We start from the raw sequence: 14,116 nt of genomic DNA on the forward strand, positions 1-14,116 counted from the left end.
TTCTCAGAGTTAGCCATTGGGAATTAGTTTCTAATATTATGGGTCAAATCCTAACTAACAATATTATTACAATATTTAATATAATATTATAAGTATTATTCCATTTATAATATTGAGATTTAATATACATCCTTGCTATTTATTTTCTCAGATTTATGCTATTTATTTATTTTTTCACCTTGTCCTTAGGATTAATCACATTAGCTTTTCTCAGATTTACTGATTTCTCACCTTGTCCTCAGGATGAACCACATTAGTTGGTTCGAAACATCGACCAAATCCTAACGATGTAATTAATCCGAAAGACTGATATCAATAAATAAAAATTTCAAAAGTATGTATAAAATCTTAGATCTAAAATTTTATTTATATTATTTTTCATAGTAATTATGATTGAGAAATTTTATGTGAAATGATTGAGAAATTTTAAATAAAAAAATACAATTTATACAGTTAATATTATTGTTTACATTGAAATTATTTTAATTATATTAACAATATTGAATTGGTTTTCAATATTACAATAGGATTGATATTATTAATATTATAGTTATTTTAATTATATAAATAATATTGTATTTCAAAATTATATATATCTATATTTATATATAGTTAGTTAGTTATGGATAATGAAGTATTTTATTCATTAATTTTTTTGTTATTAATATTTTTTAAATATTACATGTCAATTTTATATTGAGTTTGAAAGGAATTATCTCCTTCATACTAGCTTGTAATACTAACAATTTATTAATTTTTACTAAATACATATATTTATTTTTATTCTTTATTATAGTTTTTATAGTTTTTCATTTTATTAATTTTTTTTTATTGTAAAAAGATATGTGTGTATTCTAAATTGAGCATGGAAATAATTACAAGTTTCCCTTTATGTGCATCTTTAATCTAAAGAATAAATTTATAAATAATCTAAACACCATCCAAACCCAATAGCCATTTTCATATAAACAAATAGCATTGTTTTCTCTAGAAAAGATCTTTTGTCACTTGTAACCATGTATGGGAGACTATAGGAACCTAGAGATCTTGCCATGTGAAAGAATATAGTCCTCTTTTTTATGCATGTTGAATTATTTTGAAGATTTTATAGTCATTGAATTTATTCTAATATTTTTTTATGCATATTGAATTATTTTGAAGATTTTATAGTCATTGAATTTATTCTAATACATTATAAGATGAGCATATTTGATTGCTATTTCTATTTCATACATAACCTGTTTTATAAAAAAATGAAAAAAATAAAATACACAATACAATCTTCTTCACACACTAAAACTTTTAATAAACAATTAAAAAAATGAATATTACTTAATTTATCTAATAATATTTATTGTAAAAGTGTTAAAAATAAATATTAATTAACCAAATAATAAATATTAATTTATTTAAATATATATTTTTAAAATTATATTTATATATATATATATATATATAATTTTAATTATAAATATAAAATTCTAATTCTAATAAATTAAAAACGCTAATTCCAACCATCGCTGTCTATCCAATTCAGAATTCCAACCCTCCCAATATCATTTAAAATTGCGAATCGAATTATATAAATCTGTCGTTGCAAACTAATGAATCGACATCTCATTCAAATTGATTTGATTTAAATTTTGCGGATTGTATTTCGGTTTGGTTTTTTCATAATTACTATATAGCGAGCCGAGTCTTGACCGGTTGGTATTTCAGGGTTATAAAAATGCAAAAAGAGGAGTGAAGCGGTTACTTAATTTCAGAATTAAAAAAACAAAAAGAAGAGTGTACAGGTTGATGTATTTAAGACAGCAAAAAAGCTCTTAATATAAACCGTACAATGTGGTTAGGTGAAAAGGAAAAAGCAAAACCCAGCATTAGCCGTTCGATGTACGCAGCTGGATCTGGATCTGCAAAATATCTCTCTCGGTGAACGTGCTGCAATGGTATGTATATTTGTTCACGCGGTAGTTTTCACTTCTGCAGCCCTAATAATTGCATTTTCTGGAAGTAGGGCGCTGAAGTTGTCGGTAAATTCAGTTCCACGATTTCATATCATCTTTTACCTACACGGTATGTACTCTTCTACAATAAAATTTCAATCATCTGAGAAATTGTGAACAGCAGATATATTGTACTCGGCCTCTCTTCTTCGTCTCGTTTCAATGCATATTCCTTATTTTTTCCTGGGTTAAAAATTTTAGTATTTTCTGGTATCAACACTCGAGTTCACACATTTCGCAGGACATAAAATGGTAATGCTACCATCTGTTAAATGCTCAGATCTCAGATTTTGTTTGGGTGGCGGTGGCGGCAAATAATGAGGTACGAATAGTTCCATCCCATTTGGATGAATTAGTAATTTATTTTTTTGCTGATTTTAAGTACAAGTTTATCTGTATCTCAAAAGAGAATCGATTCAAGGAGAGTATCATTGATTTGTCGGTATCATTTATTTGTAATATTAGCATCTCACCTCTTTCGGTCCGAATAGACATAGACATTAGGCTGAATTGACATTAGTAATTGATAGTTGTAAATTTTACAAACGCTGGGGAATTCTGTATGGTTTTATTTATGTTGTTATTTGTTAATAAATAATGGTATCGTTCTGCTCTTTTTAGGTTTATAATTCATTTGATCTGATTGGAATGGCTTTCCTCTTTTTCAAGTGATGCAGAGCGGAAAAAGTGGAGCTCATGCAATGAAAAAAAGGGACCGGATTTTTGTGGGCATTTTTTGAATATTTTGTTTCTGTTCTGTTGTTTGTTGAATGTTTTGTTTTTACTTCTTGCTCAGTGTTGTGGATGGTAGTCCTCTCTTCGACATTTTTTTTTGGGTTGCCCGCCCGCCATGTTTCCTCTTTTGCCCTGTTTTGCTTGCCTGTTTGTTTTTAATGAAACGCTACTTTCTTTGGAACCGTACCTGCTACCTTCTTTGGAACCATACCTGCGGGGTCCACTCCAGCGGCAACCAAACGCAAACACGGCACTCTACTCAGGTTATTATTCGATTTATTGAATTGATTTAAATTTAATATAAATATGTTTTTCCAAATTGATACTGCAATACCATTTGTACTCAATGACAGCGAAGTGCTATTCGTACTGCACTCACAATGGATGAATTAGTTGATTTAATGGCGAATTCAGTTTCCACTTCAATTAATTTTTTCTCCGCCTTTGCTTTGAGGTAGGCAGCCAGATCTGTTTTAAGTATTTATTTCGAATATTCGTATAATTTCTGTGCATATCATTTTTACATAAATATATTTATTAGAAAACACAACATTCAGGGCGCATGGTTCACGCTGCCATCGGGCGTGTCAAGAGCTAAGGAGTTACGATTCTTGTTAGGTTTGGTTAATATTTTGTATATTTATATTTTATAATAATAATGATTAGTGTTTTAAGTGAATATTTCGTATATTTATATTCTATAATAATAATAATTTTAGTGTTTTTGTGAAAATCTGAATATAAAATATAATTAGTATATATTTATTTTTTATATTGGTTAATTTTTTCATATCATTTACCTAACACATTTAGAGTTTATTTATAAATAGAACTATCTATATATATATATATATTTATATATATGGGTGTAATGTATTTATTATTATTATTTTTGAATAATATATTTAGGGTTTATTTATAAATAGAATCAACTACATTTTTATTTATTTTTTATATTTGTGTATAGAATTTTTTTATCATTTACATAATACATTAGACATGCAATCCAACATTTATGATGAGCTTTTAAGAATTTTTTTATATTATTTTATTTGTCTTTAATGATAATTAGAATTAGTAAGTTTTAAGTGAAATTATTATGATTAGTAAGTTTTAAATGAAATTATAAATACGAAGGATATGATTGATATAGTTAACATTATTATTGTTTCCAATATTACAACCTGATTGATATTGTTAATATTATAGTTTAAATTAATATTATTTTATCAATAATATTGTATTTTTTCCTATTATAATTAAAAATATATAATTATAGTAATGTTATTTTTAATTATAGTAATGTAAAGTTTTTTTAAAATAGTAATTATGTGATTGTAGTTTGTTTTGATTTTTTTTTAATTGAAACCAAAATTTTTAGAGATTGATTTCATAAATATCACACTTCAAGTTATATTTAAAGAATTCAATTTACTAAATTTTTTTCGGTAATATAAGGCCAACTTTCTTTCTTTTTTTCTTTTCTTTTCTTTTTTTTTTTTTTTTAGAGAGAAAAGCATCATGAAATTATATTAAGAGAATATAATGGGCTGATACATATAAGGCCATATCATTCTGGCCGTCTCATCCTGTAGATAATAACAGATAGGACTAATGCTGAAAAGATCTGAGCTGATACAAGATCTGAGCTGATACAAAAGGAATTCCAAATGTCAAAACAGATATATCATGATAGATCCTTGAAAACCATCCAAAAAGGAGAGAAGATCTATATGTAGAAAAAGTTCCACATAAACCACAGAAAAAACGATGAGAGAAGAAAAGAAAAACCCATGAGAAGAGGATAACCAGCAGGATCAAGCAAAGCGGATATATAAACCAGAACAGAGGCAATTGGTGCCTTGGACTCCTGAAAGATGCAAGCATTCCTCCATTTCCACAGAAACCAGCACGTGATAATGAATAACGATCTCCATGCTGGGCGTTGATCACTCCACCATTTGAAGCCCTCCTGAACAGATGAGAAAACCTGGTAAGGAAAACCATGAGATAAGGAAAGATCATACCAGATTTGGGACGATGCCAGACACTAAAAGAACATGTGGACATTTGATTCGGACGCCTGACAACACATGGAACATCTTCCCGGACCCATCCATCCCTTCCTTTGAAGAACCTCCCATGTAAGGTTCCTATTGGTAAAAATCAGCCATGAAAATAAAATTGTCTTAAGCGGACAGGATGCTTTCCAGAATTTGGAAGGAAAGATGGGTGCGGGAAGCGGCGGAAGATTAGTTGAGGCAGCTGCATATAAATCCTTTACACGAACAGGCTGAGAGGAATTCCGCATCGACCATACCAATTCATCTTTTGAACCTGTTTGTTTAATACCTTTACCTACAAAATTCTTTACAGCAGAAACCCAAGTAAGCCGCAGAGAAAGAGGCAGACCTAGATCATCTGCGTCCTTCCAGGTTGGCGAAGATGAGGACCAAGATTGTATCAATTTATTCCAAGTGAAGTAACCCTTTGTGTGCAGGAATGATATCAGTTCGGGAGTGAGCATGGATTCCAGTCCATACACAGTTGAATCAATACCAAAAAGGATGCTAGAGCCGGTAGAGATACGCCATCTTAAGAAATCCAGGAAGAGAGCCTGTACCTTTCTGAAGCTGAGCCAGATGGCTGATCCCCTTTTTGAACCCAGTGACTTCCTCCTATGCCAATATACCACAGACCTTCCTTTCAGATATTTTTGTTTGATAATGGAGCTCCATTTGCCTTCACCGAAGATGCCTCTATGGAGAGATTTGCAGAGGAGGGCCTTGCCAAAAGACCTCATATGTAAAAGGCCCCAACCGCCTACCCTCTTCGGTCTTGAGATGGAGTCCATCTTGACTAAGTGGATCTTAGAATGATGAGTTCTTCCACCCCATAGAAAATTTGCAGTTAAAGAGACCATTTTGCTAATAATAGAAGCGGGTAGAAAATAGAGATGAGCCCAATAAACCGCAAGGTGAGATAGGACAGTCTGAACCAGGATAAGTCTACCTCCCAGAGATAGGAATCGCATCTCCCATCTTGAAATTTTATTATAGAAACGATCAATCAGCCATAACCAGTCCTGTTTGCGGTTCCCTTTTGGTTTGAGGAGGAAGCCCAAATATTTAAAGCCCTCCTTTATTGATGCCAGATTAATACCAAATAACGCGGCAATCCATTGAGCTAACTCCTGATTAGAGTCATTGTGATACAACATGGATTTGACCCTGTTTATGACCAAGCCCGATGCTGATTGAAACTTTTGAAAGATCTCGTTGAGACAGAGCCAGCTTGATTTGCAAAGCATGGCAAAGATAAGAATGTCATCGACGAACAGGTTATGAGAAAGAAATATATTCTTACAGATCTTGATCGGAGTGCATCGTTGATCAGCTACTGCTTTGTTGATCTGTGTGCTGAGAGAATTCATGACAAGGATAAAGAGGAGGGGGGAGAGAGGACAGCCCTGGCGCAGTCCTCTCTCCGCCTGAAAGAAAGATGAAGGGATGCCATTGATGATAACTGAGTATTTAACATTTTCAACACATGCCATCACCCAGTTAATTCCCTGAGTCCTCAGTCCAATTTTTGCGAGGAGGATTCTAAGGAACCCCCAATCCACACAGTCATAAGCCTTTTCCAGATCTATCTTTAGAATAGCCGCATCAATGTTTTTTGATAAAACTGAAAATAAGCACTCCTGTGACGTGGCGACTGCATCAATAATATTTCTATCTTTTAAAAACGCATGCTGATCCCTGGAAATGAAGGAATTGAGGACCGGTTTCATTCTCTCAGCAATAATTTTTGATATGATTTTGAAAAGAATGTTACATAATGCAATAGGCCTGAAATCCGCAAACGATTCAGACTGATCCTTTTTGGGGATAAGAGCTATGAAAGTAGCAGTGAGAGCGCTATTTATATTCCCTGATATGCGTGTAGCATCCACCATCCCCAACAAATCGTCTTTAAACATATCATAGAAGTGAGAGAAGAACTCAATCGGCCAGCCATCTGGCCCAGGACTTTTGTCCTTTTTGAACTTCTTGATAGCTCCATGAAGTTCCTCTTCCGAAATGGGCTTGAAAAACTCTGTATTAGCATCTTCATCAAACATAACAGGCACTTGATCAACCACCCAGAAGACATCATTTATCTCGTTCATCCGCCGCTGGTATTGTTTCTGGAAGAACCTTGTGGCCTCCACCGATATATCATGCTGTGAATATAAGAAGCCCCCATTTCCATCTTCGATCTTCCAGATCGAATTTTTACACCTCCTTGCATTTGCAAAATTATGAAAAAACTTTGTATTTCGGTCGCCCTCCTTGAGCTAAATCGCCCTGCTTTTGAGCCTCCAGGATGACTCTTCCTTTAGCAACAACGCTTGTTTCTTTTTCTCCAAGGTTCTGAAATGATTTTTTTGATCAAAGGACAGGCAATCGAAGTTAACTGCGGCAGAGAAAATACTTAACTCCTTTTTTATGTCATCGAGCTCCTGTTTATCCTTCTTCCTCTGTTTAATTAGCCAATCCTTTGCCACCTCCCTTAAAGATTGGATCTTTTCACGAAAGGTGGTGAAAGAAGCCATCTCAGACTGCTTTAATTCCTCCCACTTTTTTGTTATGACCTCATTGAAGGATTTATCAGTCAAATAGATTCTGTTAAATTTAAAGGAATAGCCCAGCCTACATTCAGTATCCTTCCAATCAAGAAAGATGGGACGATGGTCCGATGTATAATCATTTCCTGTACTAGCAACAGGCATTCCCCAATCAGCGATGATACTGGCATTGATGATGAAACGATCGAGTCTTTTAGCAATGAAAGCCAGACCAGATCTGCTGTTATCCCATGTTGGAGACATTTTAACAGGAATAACATCAACCAGATTCCTATTTAGAAATTCCAGGCGAAGTCTATCAGCAATAGAGTCATTCTTCCTGCAGTTGCCCCAACATTCATCAGAATTCAGTGTGGCGTTTAGATCACCTGCAATCAATAATGATTCAATGTCTAGAATTTCCGAGGCAAACAACATATCCCAAAAGGAGGATCTGTTCCTATAGGGCGCATAAATGTTCAAAATGTTTAGAATCTTAGGCCGACCTCTGACAGAAGCTGAGATTAGGATGCCTGCACAACATTTAAAGGCTTTAGCTTTGACCCATGTCGGGTCCCACAAAACTGCCAGACCACCCGACAAACCTTCAGCATCGGATGCAACCATATACCAGGACGGAAACATTCTTCTGAAAAAGGCTAATGAAACCTTGCTTGAGTGCATTGTTTCCTGAATGAAGATAATATGAGAGTGAGCTGATACGAATATCTCTTTTAGCGCCAAATATTTTGGGAGGGCGCCCAATCCCCTGATGTTCAAAGAAGTCAGGAAAGTCATTTTGAAGACTGACCAGCCATACATGCTCTAAGCGGCTGGGAGTCAGCAGAATCTATGATTGGAACTTCGACTAGGGAAAGGTTTGTGATGCCATAATCAGAAACAATTGTTCTGCCTCTGAAATGACGACTTCCTCCTCTCTGCTTTTTCCGGACGGTGATATTCTTTGCAGAATTGGGACTGATGGAGGGAAAAGAGGGCTTATGGATGGTTAAAGGTTCAAGGACCGGTGGATTCCTCTGGAGGAGAAGGTCAATGTCACTATCAGATTTATTCACCGGAGATTCCGTCGGGGAGTTAAAAGGCGTAGGAGATGGCATAGGCTCCTTACCTCTAGAGAGGCCTGCGGGAGGGGTAACAGAAGAAGGCGTCGATGAGCTAAGCAGAATGGGGTGTGTACCCACCACAAAATCCCCTTTTTTCATGGGAGATGGAGAGGGCACCGGATTTTCTTCTAGTGGCTCGGGAATAAGAGGACAGTCAAAATCCGATGAGAGCGGGACATCAGGTTGATCATGAGAATTGAATTGAGAATGGCAAGAGGCCTTTACCTGAGAAGGTGCATGATTGAGAAGGATACCTGCATCTTCGGACAGAGATTCAGCACCGGAGATTCTACCCCTATAGAGAGGGCGCCGCTTTGTTTTGCGATTAAAACGGAGGCTGCAATTTTTGATGAGATGTCCTGTTCGATGACATAGAGAACATCGAAAAGGGATACCCCAAAAGTCAAGTCTTTGACATATTGTGGTCCCCTCCCAAGTTATCTCAATATGATCCGGATAGCCACCTTTGTAAGGTTTTTCAATCAAAATCCATGCAATCCTTTTATCCTTCTCCCCTCTGACCCAGGGGTCAACATAAATAAATTTACCAACTGAGTTACCAATCTCCGTGAGGGTTTCAACAGACCATAATTCCAGCGGAAGATTGGGAAGCTTGACCCAAATCATACAATTCGATGGCGTGTTTTTAAGAGGGTCGAAACCCATATACCACCGAGATAATGACAAAAAACTCCTGCCAAACACCCAAGGTTTATTAAGAATCATTTCAAGATCCGATGATTTTAGGAAGTGAAAGGAGAACCAGTCTTTCATCAGCCGAGAAATGACTGGAGTATATCCAATCAGAGGAGTCCATTTTGATGATAGCCATGATCTCATTTCATCCTCTGTCATCTCCGGGAAATGCCATTTCCCAATCAGAGCAAGCTTTTGAAGGCTATCAATGCGTTCAGACAATGTAGCACTCGTGACAGAGACCGCCTTTGGTGGGGGGATTGTTTTGACCGGGTTCCAAGATTTATTGGAGCGTTCCGCCTTTTCACGCGCTTTACTAAATTTAGAGGAGGCAGGATCCTTTTTGTCTGAATCCGGCACCGGTCGTGCAGGGAAAGAAAAGGCCTGACAAGGAGAAGGAAGCATCTCGTCCACCGTGGCATGCCAGCTAGAGTCTTGGATGGCAAATTCACGTGCTTTTTCAGCCTCGATAGCAGCTCTAAAAAGAGCTTGCGTGGCCGAGGAGTCACTGTCGACCGACATCCTAGAAGTGGATGGAATGCTTAGAAGGAGATGGAAAGGGAGTACTGCACGGATGCGTTATGATATGATAGCCTAAAGAGAACGTTCTGCAATTGAGCCTGGATGAAAAGATCCCTAGAAAGGAAAACCTATAGAAAAAAGTACAGCGGGGAAGTTTCCCGTAGATTATGTCAGGAGAGCTAGATATGGGCTTAATGATACCACAGGGAAAAGGTACCGAAACCTCAAAAAAGAAACTTCAAGGACAGGGAAGATTACGTTCTAGGGTCAGCTAGCATTAAGAGGAATGACAGAGATGGACAAAACTCCACCGTCAAAATGTCATATTGCATGGGAGTGAGAACCTTCTGAGCAGAAGATGATGGAAGTTCAGCTCTTGACAGCCAGAGGAATTTATGAAACTGCTCAGACACCGGAGAATGCTTTTGAAATTAGAAACCCAGCGAAAAAACCGGTGAATAATGCCTGCCGAAAACCTTGTGTGCCTAGGAGAGTCGAACCAGGCCAAAACTAAATTACTGAAACCTATTCTACTGGCTCGTTTTGACAGTCAATACAGCAGCAGTAGATCTGTATGATGCACCACCATCTCCCTATGCGAAATCTTATGTCTGAACATGGACTATAAATAAAGATAGATGCCTTAATCTTGTTTATAATAGATTTCAACATATTTTAAGCATAAATTTTACAGAAAACCATCGATAAGCAGCAAAACATTCCTCACAGGGACTAAAACAGACTCATAAACATGGACCAATAGCTGTAAATATCTATCCAAAATCCTTTAATCATCATAATAGTGAAACTAAAAAGAGAAACCAGCTGAGAAAGAGATTACTGACCCGAGAGAGGAGTCCGTGAGCGCATCCGGAAGCGGAGGAGCCATGGCAAGGGTCTCGTGGTTGACAAAAAACCAGCTTAGAACCACCGAAGAAAGGGAATGAAAGACTGAGAATGCGATTCTGCTCCCTTTCCTCTGGCCAGGACGGCCAGAGAGGAAAACGAAAACCGGCCCACGGAATGCAATATAAGTAGAGTTCAGCAATAGTGTATGTGGCTAGGATAAAGACACCAGGTGTCTCCCTGCATGGCTGGGCGCCTGTAAAACTATTCCCATGAAACGTGTCCGGCCAGAAAAGAAGGTGGCCATGCAGCTTCGTAACGAGTAGACCGGTGACCTTCGCTGGTTGGAGGATGGCTCATGCTGTGAGAATGGCTTGTGCTGATTGGTTGGGTCTTCATGCACGATGAGGAGGTCGATTACTGGTTGGCTGAGAGCATGGCTTCCCCCGTCCCGACGCGCTCCGGAGCTCCACTTCCTCCTGGATCAAAGTTTCACTTGCAGTTCAATATAAGGCCAACCTTTAGCTGTACGTATGTGCTTTGATTTCACTAGTATGAAATCTTATACAGGAATGAAATCGCTCGACCCCCGGGAGAGGAATGTTGGAGCTTGACACTTGTACTAACTCTATTTGCATATGATTCCTAGTCATTAGGGTAATGCTTATGACTATTACGAGCTTAGTCTATTCACATAATGAAGCTTATATAACTAGTTCCAATTCCATTACAGTAAGTAACCATTACACATGTACTCAGCTTTATTACAGTAATCATAACTCAATACAAGAAAAAGAGTGATCAGATTAGGTAGATCACTTATTACACAAAATGGGTGCATGCTTAGTTATGCTGATCACTCTTTTATTGTTCCTGGATCAAATAAATATAAATAGATATAAATCCCGTATAGAATTAATATCTCTCCCGTATACAATATCTATTCCATTGCATTGCATAAGGAAACAATATCTACTACAATTATCCCGAAGTGATCTCCTCGCAATCCGCCTTTAGGACGGGACTGATGTATCAGTTTAGAATAAGTCTCATTCTCAGTAGCTAGCTTCACCATGCATGAGATGGCTCCACCTTTTTCTTGCTCCGCTTGGTCCGCGATCAATAGGGTTTTCCGAGCCACTGTTTTAACGGGGACATCAAGGGAAGGTCATTGCTAGAAAGAAGCTCTACTCGCTAGTCATTGCCAGGAGTCATAGCCATACTGCCAGAACCGACTGATAAGGACCCTACGGGATGACACTGAACGCTACGGAACACACGTTCTCACATAGAACGAACAAGAGTTCCACAACACTTACCGCTACGGAACAATGGAATGTTCCTACATCGATTGGATGGAATGACAAAGTATTACATACGTTGATTCACCCAGAGCTTCTATTTGATCTTTATGATTGATAGATGTTGCTCTTGTGTATTTATATTGCTAGATTGGTCACACAAACTAGCCCACCCATCACACACTTTCATCAAACCACCAGACGCAAGAGATTTAGTTCACTAAAGTTGGCACGGATAGAGAAATGACATGCTGCTGCTGGCCGGAAAGAGCGGACAGATCGGGAGGTATTAGGGGAGATACACTTTTATAATGCAGAATCTTTTGTCGTAATTCTCAATATTAGAGCATGGAACTTACTGCAGAAGTTGGAACAGAATTGAAAAACCTTATCATTTCACTATCCACACCACCCATTTCCTAGTTTGCACCATACCCGAGGGACAGAAAAGAATACTTACCACAGCCCTTACTGGCAAACAACAGAAGAGAATAACCCTTTCAATCCTTACCCGACTCAGAGGTAATACCCCCTCACAACAAACACACAATATACCGAATGGGGCACACTGTTAGGTTAGGCACATGCTCATTGAGAATATACTTTCCGCTTGCCAAAGGTAGAAATCTTTCTTACTTACGATACATATACCTAGGGATGTGAACACCGAATGGACACAGTCATGCTTACCTGCTGCCTTCTCTCTTTTGCTTTATGCTTGTTGGCTTTTCGATTCACCCTACGAATTCTAAAAAAGATTTCCATGGAGAGACAAACGTGTTATAGTGCTTAGTAGTACGGCTCTCTAAAAACTAAACCAAGTAGTTGAAAGTGCTTTATTTAACTTACTACTTAAGACGGAAGGCAATTACCAGCTAGTTTCCATGGAACTCACTCAATGGAACCGTGGAACGAAGGCTAATATGGAACTTATGGTAAGGCTTGAACTCCATGGAACTTACTCTACAGACAAAGGCAAGTAAAAAGACAGTTTCAAAGCTAGGCTAGTAGTACCACCTCTTGGCGCGGACAACCTTACTCTTTATATCGCATTTTTACGTGATACTTTAATCAATAAATTGGAATACTTGGGCCCAGACACAAAGTGTGTTTGCTTGGAATAGATCCTAGAAAACCTTTGAAATACCTGATATTGAGTTATCAATGGCCTCAGATCGAGATCGCATATCCTAGTTTACCTTTTCCCCATTTAAGTTTGATTTGCCAGACAATCTTGATTTTTCAGTTGAATACCTTGGTTGTTTGGAGCAAGCAATAAGTTCGAGACAGTCCCATAGGGCAGTCCATATCCGTGTGCAACTAATAAGGCTATGGCAAGTCTATAAGGTGTGAAAGAAAGGTGCGAAGCCGCTTGTCCCTCCGGGGGGCAAGGATTTCATTGGTACGGAAATTTGGAGAAACCTTCTATTGCTAATCACATATATCACTTATAGGGCATTCCAATAATAGCCAATAGTCTTTAGTCCCCCCATTATGAAGTATACCCCTTCAATTAGTCCCTTGGCATAACAGGGTGAGTTAGGTGCACGGATGCTTTATTGGAATATATTTGACGCTGATGCTGCTGATGCTCCTCGGTCTCGATCTAGATATGTGAATGGAACATGTGCTTCAGCCACCGAATTAACTTATACATATACTACATCATCTGTTGAACCAACTGCTGCTGTAAGATCAGTTCAATTATTAAGATAAAGACGTGCTATTGCCTTTTTCACGACGTTTCTCTATATGATTGGATGGATGAAATCATTTGCTTTTATTTAGGTTGAAAGGGAACCTCGCCGCTTGCTAGATTTATGGCAGGCAAAAGGAAAGGGCGGCTGCTGGCAGAAGAAACGGGTGCACGTGCTAGGAAAAGAATACAAACAAACAGCGAGATGGCTAGGAGAAGAAACAACGGGCGCGTTTACTTACGTGCTGCCTGCCTGATGCCGCTTGACTTACTGCTTTCGATCTCATTTCGACCTTTCAACGACCTCACGAACTGCCTTCATCGAACTTGCTGCCGTATCTCTGCTTACTGCCTGATATCTCTTCTATCGACCTTCATGTCTGCCTTTTCACTTACTGCATCGCTTTAAAGATATCACTGCTTGATCTCTCGAATGCTACCTGTACGTCTCTTTAAGCAGTATATATATTTATTTACCCGGAAATAGATGATTAACTTGCAAACGATTGCTTGCTTTCTTATTTACCCCATTCCCATGTCTGAGAGAAAGAGGATAAGGCAGGCCCCATTCAACCCTCCAT

General features: G+C 37.7%; 1 long non-coding RNA gene across 1 annotated transcript; it reads left to right on the forward strand.

Annotated features, from left to right (window-relative positions):
- Window positions 1–1,947: 1,947 nt before the first annotated feature.
- Window positions 1,948–2,877, forward strand: LOC149202659 (uncharacterized). Its single transcript, XR_016253557.1, has 3 exons — window positions 1,948–2,076; window positions 2,248–2,328; window positions 2,676–2,877. It is a non-coding gene; the product is annotated as an uncharacterized LOC149202659 (long non-coding RNA).
- The last annotated feature ends 11,239 nt before the right edge of the window (window positions 2,878–14,116 follow it).

The sequence above is a fragment of the Pinus tabuliformis genome, chromosome 2_1, assembly GCF_031772625.1.
Source record: "Pinus tabuliformis cultivar Carrire ecotype Pingquan chromosome 2_1, CPIR1, whole genome shotgun sequence".
In the NCBI taxonomy this organism is placed as follows: domain Eukaryota; kingdom Viridiplantae; phylum Streptophyta; class Pinopsida; order Pinales; family Pinaceae; genus Pinus; species Pinus tabuliformis.